The sequence below is a fragment of the Jatropha curcas genome, chromosome 11, assembly GCF_041381405.1.
Source record: "Jatropha curcas cultivar XTBG-Jc1 chromosome 11, XTBG_Jcur_1.0, whole genome shotgun sequence".
In the NCBI taxonomy this organism is placed as follows: Eukaryota; Viridiplantae; Streptophyta; class Magnoliopsida; order Malpighiales; family Euphorbiaceae; genus Jatropha; species Jatropha curcas.
This window is the reverse complement of record NC_143161.1, coordinates 11,748,359-11,768,748: the sequence shown is the minus strand read 5'-3', so window position 1 is coordinate 11,768,748 and position 20,390 is coordinate 11,748,359. Positions and strand designations below refer to the sequence as shown.

Below are 20,390 nucleotides of genomic sequence, written 5' to 3'. Positions count from 1 at the left end.
GTCACGGGAACAGGTAACTCATTTCCGATACATCTGTACAGTACATTTTGATATTTTTAGAGTTAAATTATATTTTTAATTATTTTATTAATTAAGTAAATAAATAAATATTTACTGTAGGACAATTATTTTGAAAATTAGATGTACCGTATTAAAGTTGATTTTTAAGAAAATTTAGCTATTTATTTATAATTTTTAGACTTTTTATTCATTATAAAATTCTTTAAAAAAAAAAAGTTATTGAATTTCAAGATATGAGTTTTTTTTAAGGAAAAAGTCTTGAATTCCAACATTTGAATTTATTGACCTTGTAAAAGTGTCTTTGTAGATTAATCATTTATTCCATTTAGTTTATGTATCATTCGCGGGTGTCGAATCCACCAAAATTAATTTATGAAATTTACTAAGTTAATTTAATCAGTTTGATAAATTTATAATATAATGGTAAATCAGGTCAAATCTTAAAAACTGAATTTCCTCACTAAATTTCGTATAATAGATTAATAATTATAAACAACAGGAAAGGGATTGAGAATTAATAAACAAATTAAAATATTAAATTTAAAATCATCAAAAACTCAAATTAAAGTTGAAACTGTTCAATGAAAAATATAATCCAGTTCAAGGAATATTCACAATTTGAAATATAACAAAATATCATTTTTTTTATTAAGCAATCCTAATCAATAATTAATAACCTTATGAGTAGGAAGCAGTTAAAATGAATGATATTATTGTTTCGTTAGGTTACATTTGAAAATTGGGATGATGATCAAAGAAACCTAATTGCCATTAACATCAAGTTATCAAAATAATTACGGATTGCAAATAATTGATTGACAAATAATTGCATACATGAAATATCATTTAAAAGAATAAAACAAAATTAAACATGATCTCACAAATTGTGCATATAAACTGAAATTCCTTAGCACTCATATTTTTCTTCGGTTACAAGAAACAAACAAAATAATAATTAAAAAATGGACTCCTACCTAAAATCACTTAAATAAAAAAAATCTCCTATAAATAATAATAAGTTTACAATTATCCCTAAATTGAAAAAAAATATTTGAATTGGCCAAACATATTTCTTCTTCTATTAAATTAACTGCTTTTTTCGAACATCTTTTTTATCAATTCACCCTTTAATCTCATCATAAAAAGTGTGGCTTTTCGTCTTAACTTTCCAACTAGGACTGCACCTGGGTCGGGTTTATTAATTTAAAATACTTGATCCAATGATTTTTTTGCTCCAATCCAACCCATTAAATGCATAAACCCACATGTTATAAACGAGTTAAGTTGGATAGGAGTTCAATATAAATTCCCAGTTCAAATAAATGATAATGATAAAAATATTTTTAAATAAAATACAATTAATTAAGAGGGATTACTGAAAAAATTAAATATATTTAAAAACTTATGCTCCATTTTTTTCTGTAAAATAACTTGTAGGAAAATATTTTTTACAATTTTCAGTTGTTTGGAGGCGTTCAGGAAAATAAATTAATGGAAAATATTTTCCTGGTCAACGGAAACTTAAGTCATTTTTAAGAAAAATGACTTTTCATTTTCAAGAGCATAAAACATTTTTCCGACTTTGACAAATTTATTATAACCTTATGAATCTATATTTTTTAATTTATTAATCATCGATGGTCACTCCACTCACCATTCACCACCGGCCACCACCACCCGCCACTACTACCGGCCACCACCCCACCACTACCGGCCACCACCACCGGTGACTTTCATAATTTATCATTTTTTTTGGTATTATTCTCGTATTTAATAGATTTTTAAATTACAAAATTTATATTATTATTATTATGAGTTAAAAATTTTAATATTTTTAACTAATTTTCAATATTGCAACCAAATAACAGAAAATAAGTCATTTGGAAAACATTTTTCAAAGCCAAATGTAAATTATTTTGTGGAAACAAACGGAGCCTTAATTATACAATAATTTTCACAAATATATCAATAACAATATTAAAATTAAATTTCTTAACATGATTATTATTATCATCATCACAATCATAATCAAGAATTAAAAATTAAATTTGCTAATAAAAAGAACAATTAGTAAAATTAAAAATACTTAGTAACATAATTATACAAGGGTAAATGATAAAAAAAAAAATCCTAACTATGAGAACTTTTGCAAATTTAACTAATTCTTTTAATTTTAACAGTTGTAGCAGTGAACTTATTTTTTCATTGCAATTATAGCCTCCATTATGTATTTATTAAAAGTTACGACGTTGCAGTTAGTAGGGTACATGTTTTTACACCATCATTGCCACATCACCATAGATTTACAAACCATAGATCTAATTACATTCTAACCACAAATCCCAATAATTTTCCATCCCCTAATTATTAAATTAAGCAATTATATAGAGTTAACTCCTTATATAGCCCCAATATAATAGTATTGAAATACAACACATTCAACGAATGAATATAATAATCAAGCCAATAATAAACATAAACAACATAATGGAGATAATCACATAATCAAAATCACATAAGCACAAGATTAATGATTAAAGAAGTAAAAATATAAAAAATTAACAAATTAACATGAAAATTAAATAGAATCATAAAGTAATTTAAAGGTTAGATGTTGGATAAAGCATAAATGAAATTAAAAGTAAAGGTACATAAAAAAAAGCACAGGAATGTAAATTGCATTGAAATTAGACGATAAGAAAATAAATTACATTAAAATTAAATAAAAACATGAAAGTGTGTTCAAGAATTTAATGTTCATCGTGAATGATGAATAAATATGACCATCACAACCAAATTCTTGTTTATTATGGATAATTAGACTCATTTTGGATCTAGAACACCATTTAAGCCTTGAAGCTCGGTATTAGACCCAAAAAGACCCACATAATTGAATTTTAGCCTTCAAAATTAAGAATCCAGACTTCTAAATAAAAATCACGTGCGCCACACGTAATGGCCTGTGTCATTACTTTTGTGGCATGCTGGGTTTCCCAAACTAGAGCTCAGAACAAAATATTTAAGGGTGTTTGGCAACTGAGAAATGGCAGGCGGCACTTATTTATAAGGTATGGCACTTCTGCACAGATAGACTCATTTTTGGTTGATCAATGATTTTCCTCATAACCAAGTGTAGCGGCTTAAATTTTGCCCCTAAAAGATTTAGTGATGATATATCGTTTTTCGAATAAATTTAGATTGGGATGCCAAATCACTCAAGTTCTCGGACCAATGGTCCGTGGCTGAAATTATCTATGTGTTTAACCATTTTTACTTTTTCAGGGCATCGGGCGTTTCGCAATGAAACCAGGCCCGGGAAGTGCATCGAGCCTGCTCGACATACTTCCCGGTGCACCGCCTCATTTCACATGCCAATAGGTCTGATTTTGTAAAAGTGAGCCAGTCCTGTTGCGGGGCCCGACAGTGGCATTTTTGCCACATCAGTCCTAAATGGGATCATCCTACCCTCAAATGTCTATAAATAGACATTCGGGGTGAGCTTTAAGGAGGATTTTTTTTGACTAGATGGGAAACTATTGCTTTTTCAAAACTCAAATAAAAGCAAAGGCAACAAGTGTTACCCTTGGATCTCAGGTTGAGATTTTTGTTTATTCAATCATAAAAAACCCCAAAGCTCAATCAAAGGATCCTTAAAAACCACATTTTTATCCTCAATCTCGGATTATTGGATCAAGGACCAAAGTGTTGGGTTTCTTCATCCATTTCCATCAAATCTTCAAAGGAATCTCCAAAATGTAGTTTCTGAGAACCTCAAGTCTATCTCTACACCTTTTCCTTTTCATTTTGGTGTTAAATCACCATTCTTAAGTGTGGTTGTGAGGGAAACTCGTAATCAATTGAGAAGTTTTCTGGGTACTAGTAATGCTAGCCACACACTGTGGCACATGCCACAGCACTAGTGGCGCACGCCAATTCTTCCCAGATCCCTCTAAATGCACTTTTATGAGTTCTCTGATCAAGGCAAGATCCATGCGCCATTATAATTGGCGTGCGCCACTTCCAATGTGCACGGACCTTCATTTTAGAGTCTCAATAACACAAAATCAATAATCATGCTTTGATTCTAAGATCAAATCGAGTTAAGCCTTAGGCATCCTTGCTTAAAGAGCGCATAGAACTCGTTTTTGGTCCGGATGAGCAAATAAACAACAAGAACAAGATTGAGAGCAATGATTGTGTATTTGTTCACCTTTCAAGATGAATATCAAGATCATGAGCTTAAATCCAATTTAACCATTTAAATTCATGTCATTTAATTATTATTCTTTAAATCCCGGCACTTTAAATTTCAGTCCTTTATTTTTATGCATTTTACTTTAATGTTCTTTAGTTTTTTATTAATCTAACCCTCTAACCTTAGCATAGTACATCCTAACATTATCATTCATCATTTGTGTCATTATTGATTGAATGTGTGCCTTGTGTTTCTAGGAATGATTGTTATTATTTTGTGAATTTTGTACTTTATGTTTGAATTAATGTTTTATTCTTTGTGTTAAGCTCAATGTAAAGAGTCCATAAGGATTCCTATTATTACTTGTTTGTAATCTTAAATTGAGTTTGAAAAATTTGGAGTGATGAGGGTAGATTGTATTATTAGGATAGTTTTGTAACTCTTTTCTCCTCCCTCCTTCTTTGTGTATGTTTTATGTCTATTATGCTTACAATAATTTGTGTGAATGACATAGTTTTCTAAAAATTGCATAAAATCATTTTACATTTCAATTAAAAGTTAATCTCATTATTAATTATTATGAATTAATGGACAATGAGGAGGCCGGTTTAACAGGATGAAATGGGTGCCTAATGACAATGATTTTCACAAGTATACGAAATCGCAACAAGTAATATAGAATGAGAAGAGTATCGTATCCACAAGGATTGTATACCAAGTACCAAAATTATGTTAACCTATTATTATTTAAACGACGATTTAGGGAAATTATTTTAAGAAACTAACTTCAGTAAATAAAAGAGAATAAGAAGAAAGCAAGACAATTTTTGATTAAAAGAATCAAGGATTAAAAGCCACTAGGGATTTTGACTTCACTTAATTCTATCCAATTTATTTTATTAGTTCGCTAATCAATTTTAATTGTTCAAGTAGGGGAAACAACCCTAAAATCACTAACAAGCTCTCCTGATGTATTATTGGTTATTTTAACTCGGTCTAATTACCTATCTTCCAATAGCGCAATCAAACATGAATTAAATCATTAAGTTTCATGGTTTGTTTTGTGAATTCATAACCTAAGGTTATTAACTTATGAAAATCCCCCATGAGTCAAACCATATAGCTTCCGCATCAAGTTATTATTCTCATGTAATTTATTACCTTTTTCATATCAAACACCCTTCTTCCGATAATGATTAATGAAATAAATCGATCCAGGGGAGAAACTCTACCTGGAAGCATTAAGTTTAATAACAAATTATACTTTGAACAAAGAAAAAAAAAAATCTAATATTATAAATTGGAAAAGAATTAAGCTACATCAAATCCCTAGTATGAGAGTTTAGTTCGACATAGTAATTAAATAAAACTCAATAATACTTGATAAAAATTCCATAATCAATGTGAATAATGAAAAGTAAAACAAGATTAAGAGTTTAGAGATAAAAACTAGACAATAATTAATTCTGTATGGCATCCTTGAATCCTTGCACAAATCTTGAACGCTTGAAGTCTTGGAAAGAGAGAGAAACAATAGAATAAAAAAAAAAACTATCAAAACTGGAGATGTCTCTACAATGAATGGCTCCTCTCTTTATATAGACTTCCTGGGAGAACATCCGATTTCGTTTAGGAAATAGAATCCTCATTAAGTAAAAATCTTTTTGGAGATAGGAAACTGTTTAGGCTTTGGATTTCTTTAGGACTCTTCCATCAGCCTAAATAGGATTAGATCTTGATTTGTACGTAAGGAAAGTATCTGAGGTGGGCCCATACAAGTGATAGAGACTGGCTGGCGTTCTCGACTTAAGACAGCACTTAATTCGTAGCACGGGCGTGCTGTACGGCACAGTCAGGGCATGCTAGAGCCTGAGTTCTAAGGATGGTTCAGCACGGGCTGTGCTCAGGGGCACGTTTAGAGAAGAATCTATGGCATGGGCGTGCCCCATAGCACGGCTAGGGCGTGCTAGGCTTTGAGTCTCCAGGATGAAATGCATCACGGGCGTGCTTAGGCAAGCACGCCTTTGTGTTGATGTCCTTGTTAGGCACGGGTGTGTCAGATAGCATGGTCTGGGCGTGCTAGAGTCTGAGTCTCCACTTGATTTTCCTTAAGTCCAGCACGGGCGTGTTGATGTGCACGGGTAGGGCGTGCTAGAGCTTGAGTGTTTTGCTTTATTTTGCTCTTTTCTGTGCCAAAATCCTAAAAATTTCCTCAAGATCAAGTGGATTATGATTCAAGGAAGCTTTGCACAAAAACATAAATAAAACTAGAAATAAAACTAAATAAGTAATAAAAATGCTAAAAATCCTAATAAGAACTATATTAAAAATACTATAAAAATAACACCTAACACCTTTCCGTTTCGTACCTAACTCCCAAACCCATCTCTGGTTTAAAACCGAATTAGTCAATTACAAAGAATCGACTAATTCAAGAATTTTTCCTAAATAAGGGTGGTGACTCCAAATAAAACTCTTACCAAAGTAAAAGAATCTTTTTCCGAGGATTAAACGGGTTTAATAAAAGAAAACCATTTTGATGAATAAAATCAATCAAGCCCATTCGATTTGGTTCTTTTCAATCTTTTGGAAAAATCACGTGTCCTTACTAAGCCTCAAATGGTGATTTTAATCACCAAAGAAAAGAAAAAGACAAAAACTTTGAAATAGAACTCTCAGATGTTACCTTGCTTTAAAGAAAATCTAAAGATTTGAGTGAAAATGGTCAAGAACACCCAATACCTTTAATGCTTGTTTGTTAATCCAAGTTTCAATGGATTATACAAGTGTTTGTTGTAAACCAATTATGAAATTAGGGTGAAGTTTTAATAAAATTGAATTGCTTTGAAGATTTGAGAGTAGAAAACAAGTTTTTACTTCAAATCTATAAGCAAGAAATGATTTTGCAATAGTTTCTCCATTTAGAAAATTCTCAACCTTTTTTTTTTTTTTTTTTTTTTTTTGAAATTGAGTCCTATTTATAAGCAAATAGAGTTAAGTGTGACCCTAATTTGGAGCTTAGGTGCCACGGGCCACTGGTGGACTTAGAAATTGATAGTGTTATTTTTATAGTATTTTTAATATAGTTCTTATTAGGATTTTTATCATTTTTATTACTTATTTAGTTTTTATTTCTAGTTTTATCTATGTTTTTGTGTAAAGCTTCCTTGAATCATAATCCACTTAATATTAAAGGGAATTTCTAGGGTTTTGGCACAGAAAAGAGCAAAATAAAGCAAAACACTCAGGCCCTAGCACGGCCTGCCCGTGCACATCAGCACGCCCATGCTGGACTCAAGGAAAATCAAGTAGAGACTTAGACTCTAGCACGCTTAGACCGTGCTCTCTGGCACGGCCATGCCTAAAGAGGACACCAACACAAAGGCGTGCTTTCCTAAGCACGCCCGTGATGCATTTCATCCTAGAGACTTAGAGCCTAGCACGCCCTAACTGTGCTATGGGGCACGCCCGTGCCACAGATTCTTCTCTAGACGTGCTGCTGAGCACGGCTTGTGCTGAACCATCCTTAGAACTCAGGCTCTGGCACGCCCAGACAGTGCAGAATAGCACGCCTATGCTGCAAATCAAGTGCTGTCTTAAGTCGAGAATGCCAGTCAGTCTCTATAACTTATATGGGCCCACCTCAGATACTTTCCTAACGTACAAATCAAGATCTAATCCTATTTAGGCAGACGAAAAAGTCCTAATTGAGAAGAAATCCAAAGCCTAAATAGTTTCCTATCTCTAAAAAGATTTCTTACTTAATAAGGATTCTATTTCGTAAACGAAGTTAGATTTTCTCCCAGGAAGTCTATATAAAGAGAGGAGCCATTCATTGTAGAATATCTCCGATTTGGATAATTTTTGTTCTATTGTTCTTCTCTCTCTCGAAGACTTCAAGTGTTCAAGATTTGTGCCAAGATTCAAGGAAGCCGTCCAGAATTAATTATTGACTAGTTTTTATCTCTAAACTCTTAATCTTGTTTTATTCTTTCATTATTCTGATTGATTATGGAATTTTTATCAAGTATTATTGAGTTTTATTTAATTATTATGTCGAACTAAACTCTCATACTAGGGATTTGATGTAGCTTAATTCTTTTCCAATTTATAATATTAGATTTGTTTTTCTTTGTTTAAAGTGCAATTTATTATTGAACTTAATGCTTCCAGGCAGAGTTTCTCCCCTGGATTGATTTATTTCATTAATCACTATCGGAAGAAGGGTTTTGATATGAACAAGGTAATAAATTACATGAGAATAATAACTTGATGCGGAAGCTATATGGTTTGACTTATGGGGGTTTTCATAAGTTAATGACCTTAGGTTATGAATTCACAAAACAAACCATAAAACTTCATGATTTAATTCATGTTTGATTGCGCTATTGGAAGATAGGTAATTAGACCCGGTTAAATAGCTAACAATACATCGGGAGAGCTTGTTAGTGATTTTAGGGTTGTTTCCCCTACTTAAACAATTAAAATTGATTAATGAACTAATAAAATAAATTAGAAAGAATTAAATGAAGTCAAATCCCTAGTAGCTTTTAATCCTTGATTTCTTTTTGTCAAATATTGTTACTTGATTTCTTTTTGTTCTCTTTTATTTGTTGAATTTAAAATAGTTCCCCTCATTACCGTTTAAATAATAATATGTTAACATAATTTTGGTACTTGGTACACAATTTCTGTGGATACGATACTCTTCTCACTCTATATTACTTGTTGCGATTTCGTATACTTGCAAAATTCACTGTCAAGTTTTTGGTGCCATTGTCGGGGATTGGCGTTATCAATATCAATACTAATTACCCTACTGTTAATTTAGACATTTTTTTTATTTTTTTTTAATTGTTCTCGAAGATTATTTCAGGTGTTTATGCAAAGAAGATCAGGTAGGACTAAACCCTTGATCTTTGATCCAGAAATCAAAAAACTTGTTGTAGGAACAACGCTGCTAGAAGAGCACATGAGAACAAACCAGAACAGTGAACAACCATGGACGATGAAGTTAACCCTCAGGATGGACCTCAACCTCATGTCTGCACCTTGTGGTATTACACAACACTTTCTCTCACTGGAACAACCTTGAGTATCACTAGACCTAGGGTGGAAGCTAACAATTTTGAAATTAAACCTGCGATTATCCAAATGCTTTCCACCTCAATTCAATATGGAGTTTTACCTAATGAAGATCCTAATGCCCATATCACAAATTTCCTGGAGATTTGCGATACATTCAAACAAAATGGAGCTTCTGAGGATGCCATAAAATTAAGACTCTTTCCTTTCACTCTTAGGGACAAAGCATGATCTTGGTTACAATCGTGCCCTGCTGGAAGTTTTACAACATGGGAGGAATTAGCTCAGAAATTTTTGGCAAAATTCTTTCCATCTTCAAAAACCACAAAACTACGTAATGAGATAATGACCTTTGTCCATCATGATCAAGAAAGTTTGTATGAAGCTTGGGAGAGATTTAAGAACTTGTTGAGAAAGTGCCCACATCACAGCTTGCCTAAGTGGTTACAGGTGCAAACTTTTTATAATGCATTATCTCCTAACATTAAGGTTACTCTAGATGCAGCTGCAGGTGGATCTTTTGAAAGAAAAGAAATTGATGAGGCATATGACTTGATAGAAGAGATGGCAAGCAATTGCCATTATCAAAGTAACTTCGAAAGGAAGAAGACTGCAGGAGTTTATGAGATTGATGCCATTACATCACTCAATACCAAAGTGGACAATATGGTAAGGAAGTTGGATTTATTAACTACTAACTTGGTAAATTCTATTGTGTAAGCTTGTGACAGGTTTAATGGACAACATGGGATTGGAGAATGCATGTTAGATTCTTTAAATCCATAAACTTTGGAACAGGTCAATTATGTGATGAACCAAAGAAGGAAGAGTTACCCGTACTTTAACTCTTATGATAACAGGTTGAGGAATCACCCTAATCTTTCGTATGGGAATCCAAACAATGCCTTGAATGCACCACCAGGTTTTCTACCTCAAGAGAAAAAGTCTCATGATGATCTCCTCACTGCCCTCTCTAAATCGCACATGGACTTTATGAACGAAACGCGAGAAAACAACAAAATCCAATAATCTGCAATAAGGAACTTGGAGATTCAACTAGGACAGTTTGCAAACATGATGGCCTCTCGACCCCAAGGTACATTACCTAGTAATACTGGAAAAAATCCTAAAGAATAGGTACAAGCCATCACCTTGAGGAGTGGCAAACAGTTGGAGAAACCAACTAGGGCAGAGAAGGAGAAGGAAGAGCAGAAAAAGATACCTATCATTGACCTAGAAGAGAAAGAGGAAGTAAAACCTTATGTTCCACCTGTCCCTTTCCCACAAAGGTTAAAGGAAACATAAGATAATAAGAGTTTCCTCAAGTTTCTTGATGTCTTCAAAAAGCATCAAATCAACATACCTTTTGCTGAAGCCGTTGCTCAAATGCCCAGTTATGCAAAATTCTTAAAAGAGATCCTAAGCAAGAAAAGGAAGATTGATGATCAAGGAATGGTAATGTTAACAGAGGAGTGTAGTGCAATTATTCAAAATAAATTACCCCTAAAATTAAAAGATTCAGGACATTTTTCTATCCCTTGTAATATTGGAAATCTTGATTTTGAAAAAGCATTAGCAGATTTAGGTGCTAGCATTAATCTAATGTCTTATGAAGTTTTTAAGATGCTAGGGATGAGAGAGCTAAAACCAACAAGGATGTCTCTACAGTTGGCAGATTGATCAATCAAATATCCAAGAGAAATTGCAGAAGATGTGCTCGTCAAGGTAGGTAAATTCATCTTTCCTGTTGATTTTATTATTCTGGACATTGATGAAGTAGAGAAGGATCCTTAATCCTTGGAAGGCCCTTTCTTGCAACTGTAAGAGCATTGATTGATTTGTATGAAGGTAAGTTAACCTTGAGGGTAGGTCATGAGGAGGTTGTGTTTGATGTTCTTAAATCTTGTAAACTTCCCATGGATTATAATGACTTTTTTAGATTGATGTTATTGATGAATGTGTAAAGGACACCTTGCATATTAAAGATAAAAATAACATTAATAATCAAAGCATCATAGATGAGAAAGAAAGTGAATCACCAAAGCAAGAACCGAAACAACTTTCATCTTATTTAAAACATGCATTCTTAGGTGAGAACAATTCTTTCCTTGTTATTATTTCTTCACACTTAACGCTTGATCAAGAGGAAAGGTTGTTGCAGGTTCTTCGAAAACATAAAAAATCAGGTTGGTCAATTTCGGATTTGCAGGGAATAAGTCCAAGTGTATGCATGCAAATCATCTTAATGGAATAAGACTACAAACCTTCAATTGAACATCAAAGAAGATTGAACCCAAATATGAAAGATTTAGTCAAAGCAGAGATCATAAAACTTTTGGATGCTGGCATTATCTATCCAATTTCCGATAGCAGTTGGGTAAGTCCTGTTCAAGTTGTCCCAAAGAAAGGAGGTATGACAGTTATCTCTAACAAGAATAATGAATTAATTCCTACTAGAACTATCACGGGTTGGCGTGTGTGAATTGATTATAGGAAATTGAACAAGGCAATATGCAAAGATCACTTTCCTTTACCTTTTATTGATCAAATGCTTGAAAGACTTGCAGGTTATCCCTATTATTGCTTTTTAGATGGTTATTTAGGGTATTTTCAAATACCCATTGCTCCCGAGGATCAAGAGAAAACCACTTTCACTTGCCCTTATGGTACTTTCGCTTATAAGAGAATGCCTTTTAGGTTGTGCAATGCTCCTGCAACTTTTTAAAGATGCATAATGTCTGTGGTTGAGAAGTTCATTGAAATATTTATGGATGATTTTTCTGTGTTTGGTTCTTCTTTTGATTCTTGTCTTTATAACCTCTCTTTAGTAATGCAGCAATGTGAGGACACTAACCTTGTTTTGGATTGGGAAAAATGTCATTTTATGGTTAGTGAAGGTATTGTTGTAGGGCATAAAATCTCACAAAAAAGGATTGAAGTAGATAAAGCTAAGATGGAGGTAATTGAAAAACTACCTCCTCCAAATTCAGTACAAGGAATAAGAAGCTTTCTTGGCCATATAGGATTTTATAGGAGATTTATCAAGGATTTCTCTAAAATCACAAAACCTCTTTGTAATTTATTAGTTAAAGATGTTCCTTTTAATTTTGATAAAGAGTGTTTTACTGCTTTTGTCAGGTTAAAGAAAGAGTTGATTTCAGTACCTATCATTACTACACCAGATTGGAGTCTTCCCTTTGAACTTATGTGTGATGCTAGTGATCATGCTACTGGAGCTGTTCTTGGGCAAAGAAAGGAAAAGAAATTGCATGTTATTTATTATGCTAGTCGTGCATTGAATGATGCACAATTGAATTATGCCACCACTGAAAAAGAACTTCTAGCTATTGTTTTTGCTTTTGATAAATTTAGGGCTTATTTGATTGGAGCTAAAACAATAGTGTACACTGATCACTCTGTTGTTAAGTATTTATTGGAGAAGAAAGATGCAAAACCTAGATTAATTCGTTGGGTTCTTCTCTTACAGGAATTCGATTTAGAGATTCGTGATAAAAAAGGAACTGAAAACCTTGTAGCAGATCATTTATCCGGGCTTGGGTTGGGGAAAGAAGAGCAAGCAGAATTGCAAATCAATGAAGAATTCCCCCCATGAACATCTTCTTCTTCTAACTAAAGCACAAGCTCCATGGTATGCTGATATAGTTAACTACCTTGCTTGCAAAATTACTCCTCCCAATCTTTCTTATCGACAAAAGAAAAATTTTTTTCATGATCTTAAATATTACTATTGGGAGGAGCCCTTTTTGTTCAAGTATTGTAGTGACTAGCTTTTTCAACGATGCATACCGGAAGAGGAAATGGAAAGTGTCCTTCGATTCTGTCATTCAACGGAATGCGGAGGACACTTTGGATCAAGCAAGACGACAACATGTATTTTAGAAAGCGGTTTATGTTAGCCTAACTTATTTAAGGATGCTTTTAACTTTGTGCATCTTTGTGATCGTTGTCAAAGGTTAGGTAATATCTCTAAGTGCCATGAGATGCCATTAAACAATATCCTTGAAGTGGAGATCTTTGATGTTTGGGGCTTGGATTTCATGGGGCCATTCCCATCATCTTATTCCAACCGATACATTCTAGTAGCGGTGGATTATGTCTCGAAATGGGCGGAAGCTGTTGCCCTCCCCAATAATGATGCCAAGAGTGTGATGAACTTCATCAATAAATATATTTTCACACGTCATGGTACTCCAAAAGAAATAATCACAGACGGAGTTAAACACTTTTGCAATAAGTACTTAAATTCCCTTCTTTCAAAATATGGTGTTCCTCATCGTGTAGGTACCCCATATCACCCTCAAACAAGTGGACAAGTGGAAGTCACTAATAGGGAAATCAAGAAGATACTGGAGACCACGGTTGGCCAATCAAGGAAGAACTGGTCCAAAAAGCTCAATGATGCTCTTTGGGCTTATAGAACTGCATTTAAAACACCAATTGGTATGTCTCCATATCGAATGGTCTACGGTAAGGCTTGTCACCTCCCTGTTGAGTTAGAGCACAAGGCATATTGGGCAATCCAATTTCTTAACTTTAATGCTAAGGAAACTGGCCAAAAAAAGGTTGCTTTAATTGAATATGATGGATGAAATGCGACTCCATGCTTATGAGAATGCCAAAATCTATAAAGACTGCACCAAACAATGGCATGACAAACACAATATCCTAAAGAATCTAAAGGTAGGTCAACAGGTATTGCTTTATAACTCAAGACTCTGTCTTTTTCCAGGTAAATTGCGCTCTAGTTGGTCTGACCCATTCACAATTAAAGAAATTTTTTCACATGGGGCCATTGAAATAGTGGACGATGACCGGAGTTTCAAAGTCCATGCTCAACGCCTAAAGGTTTACCAAAATGGAGACTTTGATCCAGTCAAAAACACCATCAGTCTTGCTTAGCCTAAATCGGGTTTAGTGCATCGAGCTTAACGACGCTAAACAAAAGCGCTTATGGGAGACAACCCATATTATTTTCCTGAACCTTCTTATTTCAATTTATTTTTGTTATAGTTTTCCCAAATTTCTCCATGATTGTTCTTCTGTTTCAATCAAGTTCTTTCAGGTACAGGTTGAGGAACAGAAGCTAGCACGCCCTAGCCGTGCTCATCAGCATGACCGTGCTTCAAAAAGGTGGAAATTACTCGTAAAGGTCAGAGGCTAGCATGCCCTGACCATGCCAATTAGCACGACCGTGCCAGGAAAGCGGAGTTCAGCTTAAAAGTCAGAGTCGAACACGTCTAGACTGTGCTAATTAGCACACCCGTGTTAAAGTAAGATAAGATTTCTACAGTTTACATGCCCTAGCCGTGCCAAATAATATGCCCGTACAGTTAAGATTGCTCTGGCAATTCAGAGGCGTGCACGCCCCATCCATGCCAAGCCGCACGCTCATGCCAAGTAAGCTAAAATTTTCTTTTGCAGGACAGAGGCGCGCACGCCCCAGCCATGCCAAATAACACGCCCGTGCCTGCCACCGCCTCAAAGAGTCAGCAGCGAGCACGCCCTGACTGTGCTGAGTAGCACGGCCGTGCCACGTTTAGATCTGCGTATTAAACGTGCCTCTATTTAAAGTGCATGCCCTAATCACCATCACTTCTTCTTTTTTCTCTTTGGCACGCCCTAGCCGCCATCCCCTTCTCCTTCATTTTTCTCTCTTTTTCTTTCAACCCATAAGCCAAACAACACCATTTATCTTCTCTTTTCCCTTCAGCATGTCTCCACGATATAAACGCAGTAGACTTGCATCGTCAGTGGCAGCAAGAAATCGGCCAATCGCTCGGTCTTCAACTACTTCTCCTCCACTTGTTCCACCTCCCACAGCTCCACCATTTGAGATCAACTCATCGGAACAATAGGAAAGGTACGAAAAACTCTCTCTTCACCCTATTTTGCCAAATCGGTTTATTGATGAATTTGCACTAGCACAAGTAGGGCTTAGGGATGCTGTTTTAGAACCCCTTAGGCGTATTGGGTGGGAATAGTTTATTGCAATGAAACTCCTTGTTTATGCACCTCTAACTTTAGAGTTTTTGAGTTCATATTCTTCTCTTATTCGTTTGTTGCCTGTTAATTTCCTTAGCAAAATTAAATTCAGACTTTTTGGGAGAAATTTTGAACTTTCAGTTAATGAGGTTAGTCACATCTTTGGTTTTCCCATTGAAAATGCCCATAATCAAATACCGGCGGATTTTATGGATCGTAGTACATGGACCGATCTCACTGGAGAAAATAACTATAATCCTAGGTTTTTGAAAGCATCAAAATTAAGAAACCCAGCCTTGAGTATATTCATAAATTCTTAGCCAACACTATTTCTAGTCGAAATGAGAGTGATGGGGTGTTGAGCCGAAATGAATTATATTTTCTATGGGCGATCGATCAGGGTATTTTATTGAATGTTGGCTATTGGCTATGCCTACGATGGGCTAGAGTGACATGAGCAAATAAAGGGGCTATTATGATGGGGTGTTTTGTAACCCGAATTGCTGCGTATTTAAGAGTTTGGAACCCTACTAGGCCAGTTTATGATAGTGTGGGAGAAGGAAAGGGCACTAGGCTAGACTTAGATGTCATGATACATATAAATTTGGTGGAAAAAGTAGGAGATTTGTACCGTATTGTGGGCACTCGAGAAGAGAGTTCTGATGATGAGGAGGCTGAGGATGCTGGAGACACTAATATGGAGGAAGGTAATCTGACTCCTTTCCTTGGTTTTGGTACTTCTTCTGGTGCAGGTACTTTTGGAGCTAGTCCTTCTTTTCAAGGAGCCTCTAACTTGTCCAATGATGAAGTTCTTGCACGTATGATGTCTCGAATGGACATGTTTGATACTCGCCTTAATAGAATAGAATCCATGATTTCTGATCGTTTCCAGTCCACAGAGATTATGCATGGGAGCCTCGACTCTCGTATAGACACCATGCAAGGCCAATATCAGGGAATTGCTAGTCAACTCCAAACCGTGATCCAATTGTTGCAGCCACATGCACCTCCACCACTTGAATATTGATTTTTTTTTTGTTTTTTTTTCATTCATTTTCTATTTTGAATTAATGTTCCTCTTTATGTGTATTAAGTATTTTGGATATTATATCTTCTTGTTTTTAGTGTTTTTTCTGTTTTATAGCTTTGTTAATTTCCAACATCCGGCAACTTCCGTATCTTTTCCTTCAATCTTATTGTATTTTTCAATACAATGATGATAATGGTTCCTACACTTTCTTATTCTTTTACATTATTGCTAATATGATAAGTTTGAGGAATTGCTTTAAAGCTCATTGAGGACAATGTGCTAGATTAAGTTGGGGGAAGGGAAATTTTAGTTAAAATTTTTATTTTTTCTGTTTCATCAGTCTAATATGGTTGGAATAATTATGAGCAAGTTTAAAAATTATCATAACTCATTAACTTGCAGTGAATTTAGTTGTTCTTCGAAGTTAATTATTTTTAGCTTAAATTTTAACTTTTGACTTAACATAATTCCTTGGTTTAACTATTTGTTTCCAAGATTGTAAACACTAAATCTTTTATGAATTCTATGACATATAGATGTGTTTTAATCAAAATTTATTTAACCTTGGCATTCCTAAAACAAATTAGAATTTTCTTTGAGACAAAATTTTAAATGCTTACATTTAGAAAGAGATGATTTAGGCATTTTTTGTTAAACCCCTTATTCAGCCTAGGCCACCTAAGTTAAAGTATGACCTTTGCAACCAATTTGAAGCCTATAAAGCATAAAATTTTCTTGTTCACCCTTATTAAACGTAGCCATTAAATCACATTCAAATCTTACCCTGAGTGCAATAATGTATAATTGAAGAATTTGATTTTTATTAAAACATAGCAACAAAAAGGAGAAAATTCCATTAAGACTAGCAAGTGAAGCAAATGGAAAAACTCAAAGAGAAACACCCCATAAAAGAAGCAAATAATCAAGAATTCAAGTTTGAGGAATTAAAGCAAGGAAGAAATTATCAAAAGTGTTATGAAGAGACCTTGCCAAAAGTATCTCTAATTTTGAGCTAGTGAAGAACTTTAAATTAATCTCCCTTTACAAATAAACATTTTGTTTTTAATACAAATGAAAATCTTAATATTATGCATTCTTTGCACTTTTGTCTACCATGTTATCCTTTTTTTTGTTAGCTAAGGTTATATCCCTAAAAACCCATTACAACCTAAATAAAGACCTTTTGATCTTTTTAATTGTATACATTTCAATTGTGGAGAAGGGATGACTAATTTTGCCTATGGGAATGTTGAACTTATATGGTTAAATATCTTATTTAAAGGTTAAATACTTTTTATAGAAATTCATATTCTATTTGTCATAGATTGAATAAATTATTGGTGTTGAAAGTCTTATTAACTTATGATTAAATAAAAGGAATGTGTTTTTGAAAATTGAATTTTTGCTAGAATATAATTAGCATAGGGAACACTTGAATTATTCTCATGTTAACGATTTTTTTGATACTCTTGAAATTGCGAATAATTATCTCCAATCATATTAAGCTAGCTTTATTAGTTTGTTTAGCTTGTAAATTTTCTTTAGTCATTAGCTTTATTGCTTGAGGACAAGTAATTGTTTAAGTTTGGAGAATTTTGATAGTGTTATTTTTATAGTATTTTCAATATAGTTCTTGTTAGGATTTTTAGCATTTTTATTACTTATTTAGTTTTTATTTCCAGTTTTATCTTTGTTTTTGTGTAAAGCTTCTTTGAATCATAATCCACTAGATCTTAAAGGAAATTTGTAGGGTTTTGGCACAGAAAAGAGCAAAATAAAGCAAAACACTCAGGCTCTAGCATGCCCTGCCCGTGCACATTAGCACGCCCGTGATGCATTTCATCCTAGAGACTCAAAGCCTAGCATGCCCTAGCCGTGCTATGGGGCACGCCCGTGCCATAGATTCTTCTCTAGACGTGCCATTGAGCATGGCCTGTGCTGAACCATCCTTAGAACTCAGGCTCTGGCATGCCCAGACCGCGCAGAACAGCACACCCATGCTGTGAATTAAGTGCTGTCTTAAGTCGAGAACGCCAACCAGTCTCTATAACTTACATGGGCCCACCTCGGATACTTTCCTAACGTACAAATCAAGATCTAATCCTATTTAGACAGACGGAAAAGTCCTTATTGAGAAGAAATCCAAGGCCTAAATAGTTTCTTATCTCTAAAAAGATTTCTTACTTAATAAGGATTCTATTTCCTAACGAAGCCGGATTTTCTCCTAGGAAGTCTATATAAAGAGAGGAGCCATTCATTGTAGAATATCTCCAGTTTGGATAATTTTTGTTCTATTGTTCTTCTCTCTCTCCAAGATTTCAAGTGTTCAAGATTTGTGCCAAGATTCAAGAAAACCGTCCATAATTAATTATTGACTAGTTTTTATCTCTAAACTCTTAATCTTGTTTTATTCTTTTGTTATTCTGATTTATTATGGAATTTTTATCAAGTATTATTGGGTTTTGTTTAATTACTATATCGAACTAAACTCTCATATTAGGGATTTGATGTAGCTTAATTCTTTTCCAATTTGTAATATTAGATTTGTTTTTTTTTGTTCAAAGTATAATTTATTATTGAACTTAATGCTTTCATGCAGAGTTTCTCCCCTGGATTGATTTATTTCATAAGTTAATGACCTTAGATTATGAATTCACAAAACAAACAATAAAACTTAATGATTTAATTCATGTTTGATTGCGCTATTGGAAGATATGTAATTAAACAGGTTAAAATAACAAAAAATACATCGGGAGAGGTTGTTAGTGATTTTAGGTTGTTTTCCCTACTTGAACAATTAAAATTGATTAATGAACTAATAAAATAAATTGGAAAGAATTAAGTGAAGTCAAAATCCCTAGTAGCTTTTAATTCTTGATTTCTTTTCGTCAAATATTGTTGCTTGATTTTTTTTTTGTTCTCTTTTATTTGTTGAATTTAAAATAATTTCCCTTATTGCCATTTAAATAATAATAGGTTAACATAATTTTGGTACTTGGTACACAATCCCTATGGATACGATACTCTTCTCACTCTATACTACTTGTTGCGATTTCAAATACTTGCGAAATTCACTATCAGAAATTAGCCAACCCCGATTTTTGTAAAATCGGTTTGAATGGTTACGCAAAGCAAAGCAATGTACCGGGATGCGTCGTGAGCACAATCACGACGCTCCCCCGAGTCCTGTTTCAACACGAAACCCCTGAAAAACGTAAAAATGGCTCGATGACTTGCTTATTTTAATCTCAAATTATCGGTGCAAAAATCAAGTCCATCAAATGTCTAGATCTTGTTTTATGTTAAAAAATATTATTATCACTAAGTCTGTTGCCGGGACAAAATTGAAGTATCTACAAATGAATTTTTAGACGACTTTAACATTCATTATAAATTAAATTAGTTTTGATAGATTTAAAATTAATCTAGTTATTAGATGCACTAAATCCTACGCTGTCGATAGTAGGATCGAGTAGTGGAGTAACATCTTGAGAAAGATTTTAAACGTATTTTGATTTTAAATGTATTTTAAACGTAAATACAACCCACAAACATCACTTTCCAACATGAATTGTCGTCCTTACTCAAAGTCACTAAAATCAAATAGCTAGAATGTATAAGGTTAGAGACTTATCGTGCACTGGTTTTGGTCTAGTTTCAAACTAGTCTCGGTTTCGAAATCAAAATTTAGGCAAAGAATTTAAATTTTGATGGTTTGCCTCCACATACAAAAATAAAAAAAATAAAAATGTTTTTGAACCTTTATTTTAAAAACTACTAATATATCGAAATGAAATAATGGAAGGCCATTAGACAAAAAGATCGTGGCTATTAATCATCCATACAAATATTGTAGAACGTGTGAACCTCACATGGCTATTGGCATTCCATTATGGGAAGTTTTCAAAACTCGATACTGCTAAAAACAAACCCTACATTATGTTCCCCGTCTGCTATTGAGGGTATAACAGACATACATATTTTATAGACGATAGAAAAGTATACAAAAGCTACCCTTATCTCTCTATCTACCCCATTTTCTTTGTTAGTGCGAGC

General features: G+C 33.9%; 1 non-coding gene across 1 annotated transcript; it reads right to left on the bottom strand.

Annotated features, from left to right (window-relative positions):
- Nucleotides 1-9,628: 9,628 nt before the first annotated feature.
- LOC119371507 (small nucleolar RNA R71) lies at nucleotides 9,629-9,735 on the bottom strand. Its single transcript, XR_005179130.1, has one exon. It is a non-coding gene; the product is annotated as a small nucleolar RNA R71 (small nucleolar RNA).
- Nucleotides 9,736-20,390: the final 10,655 nt, after the last annotated feature.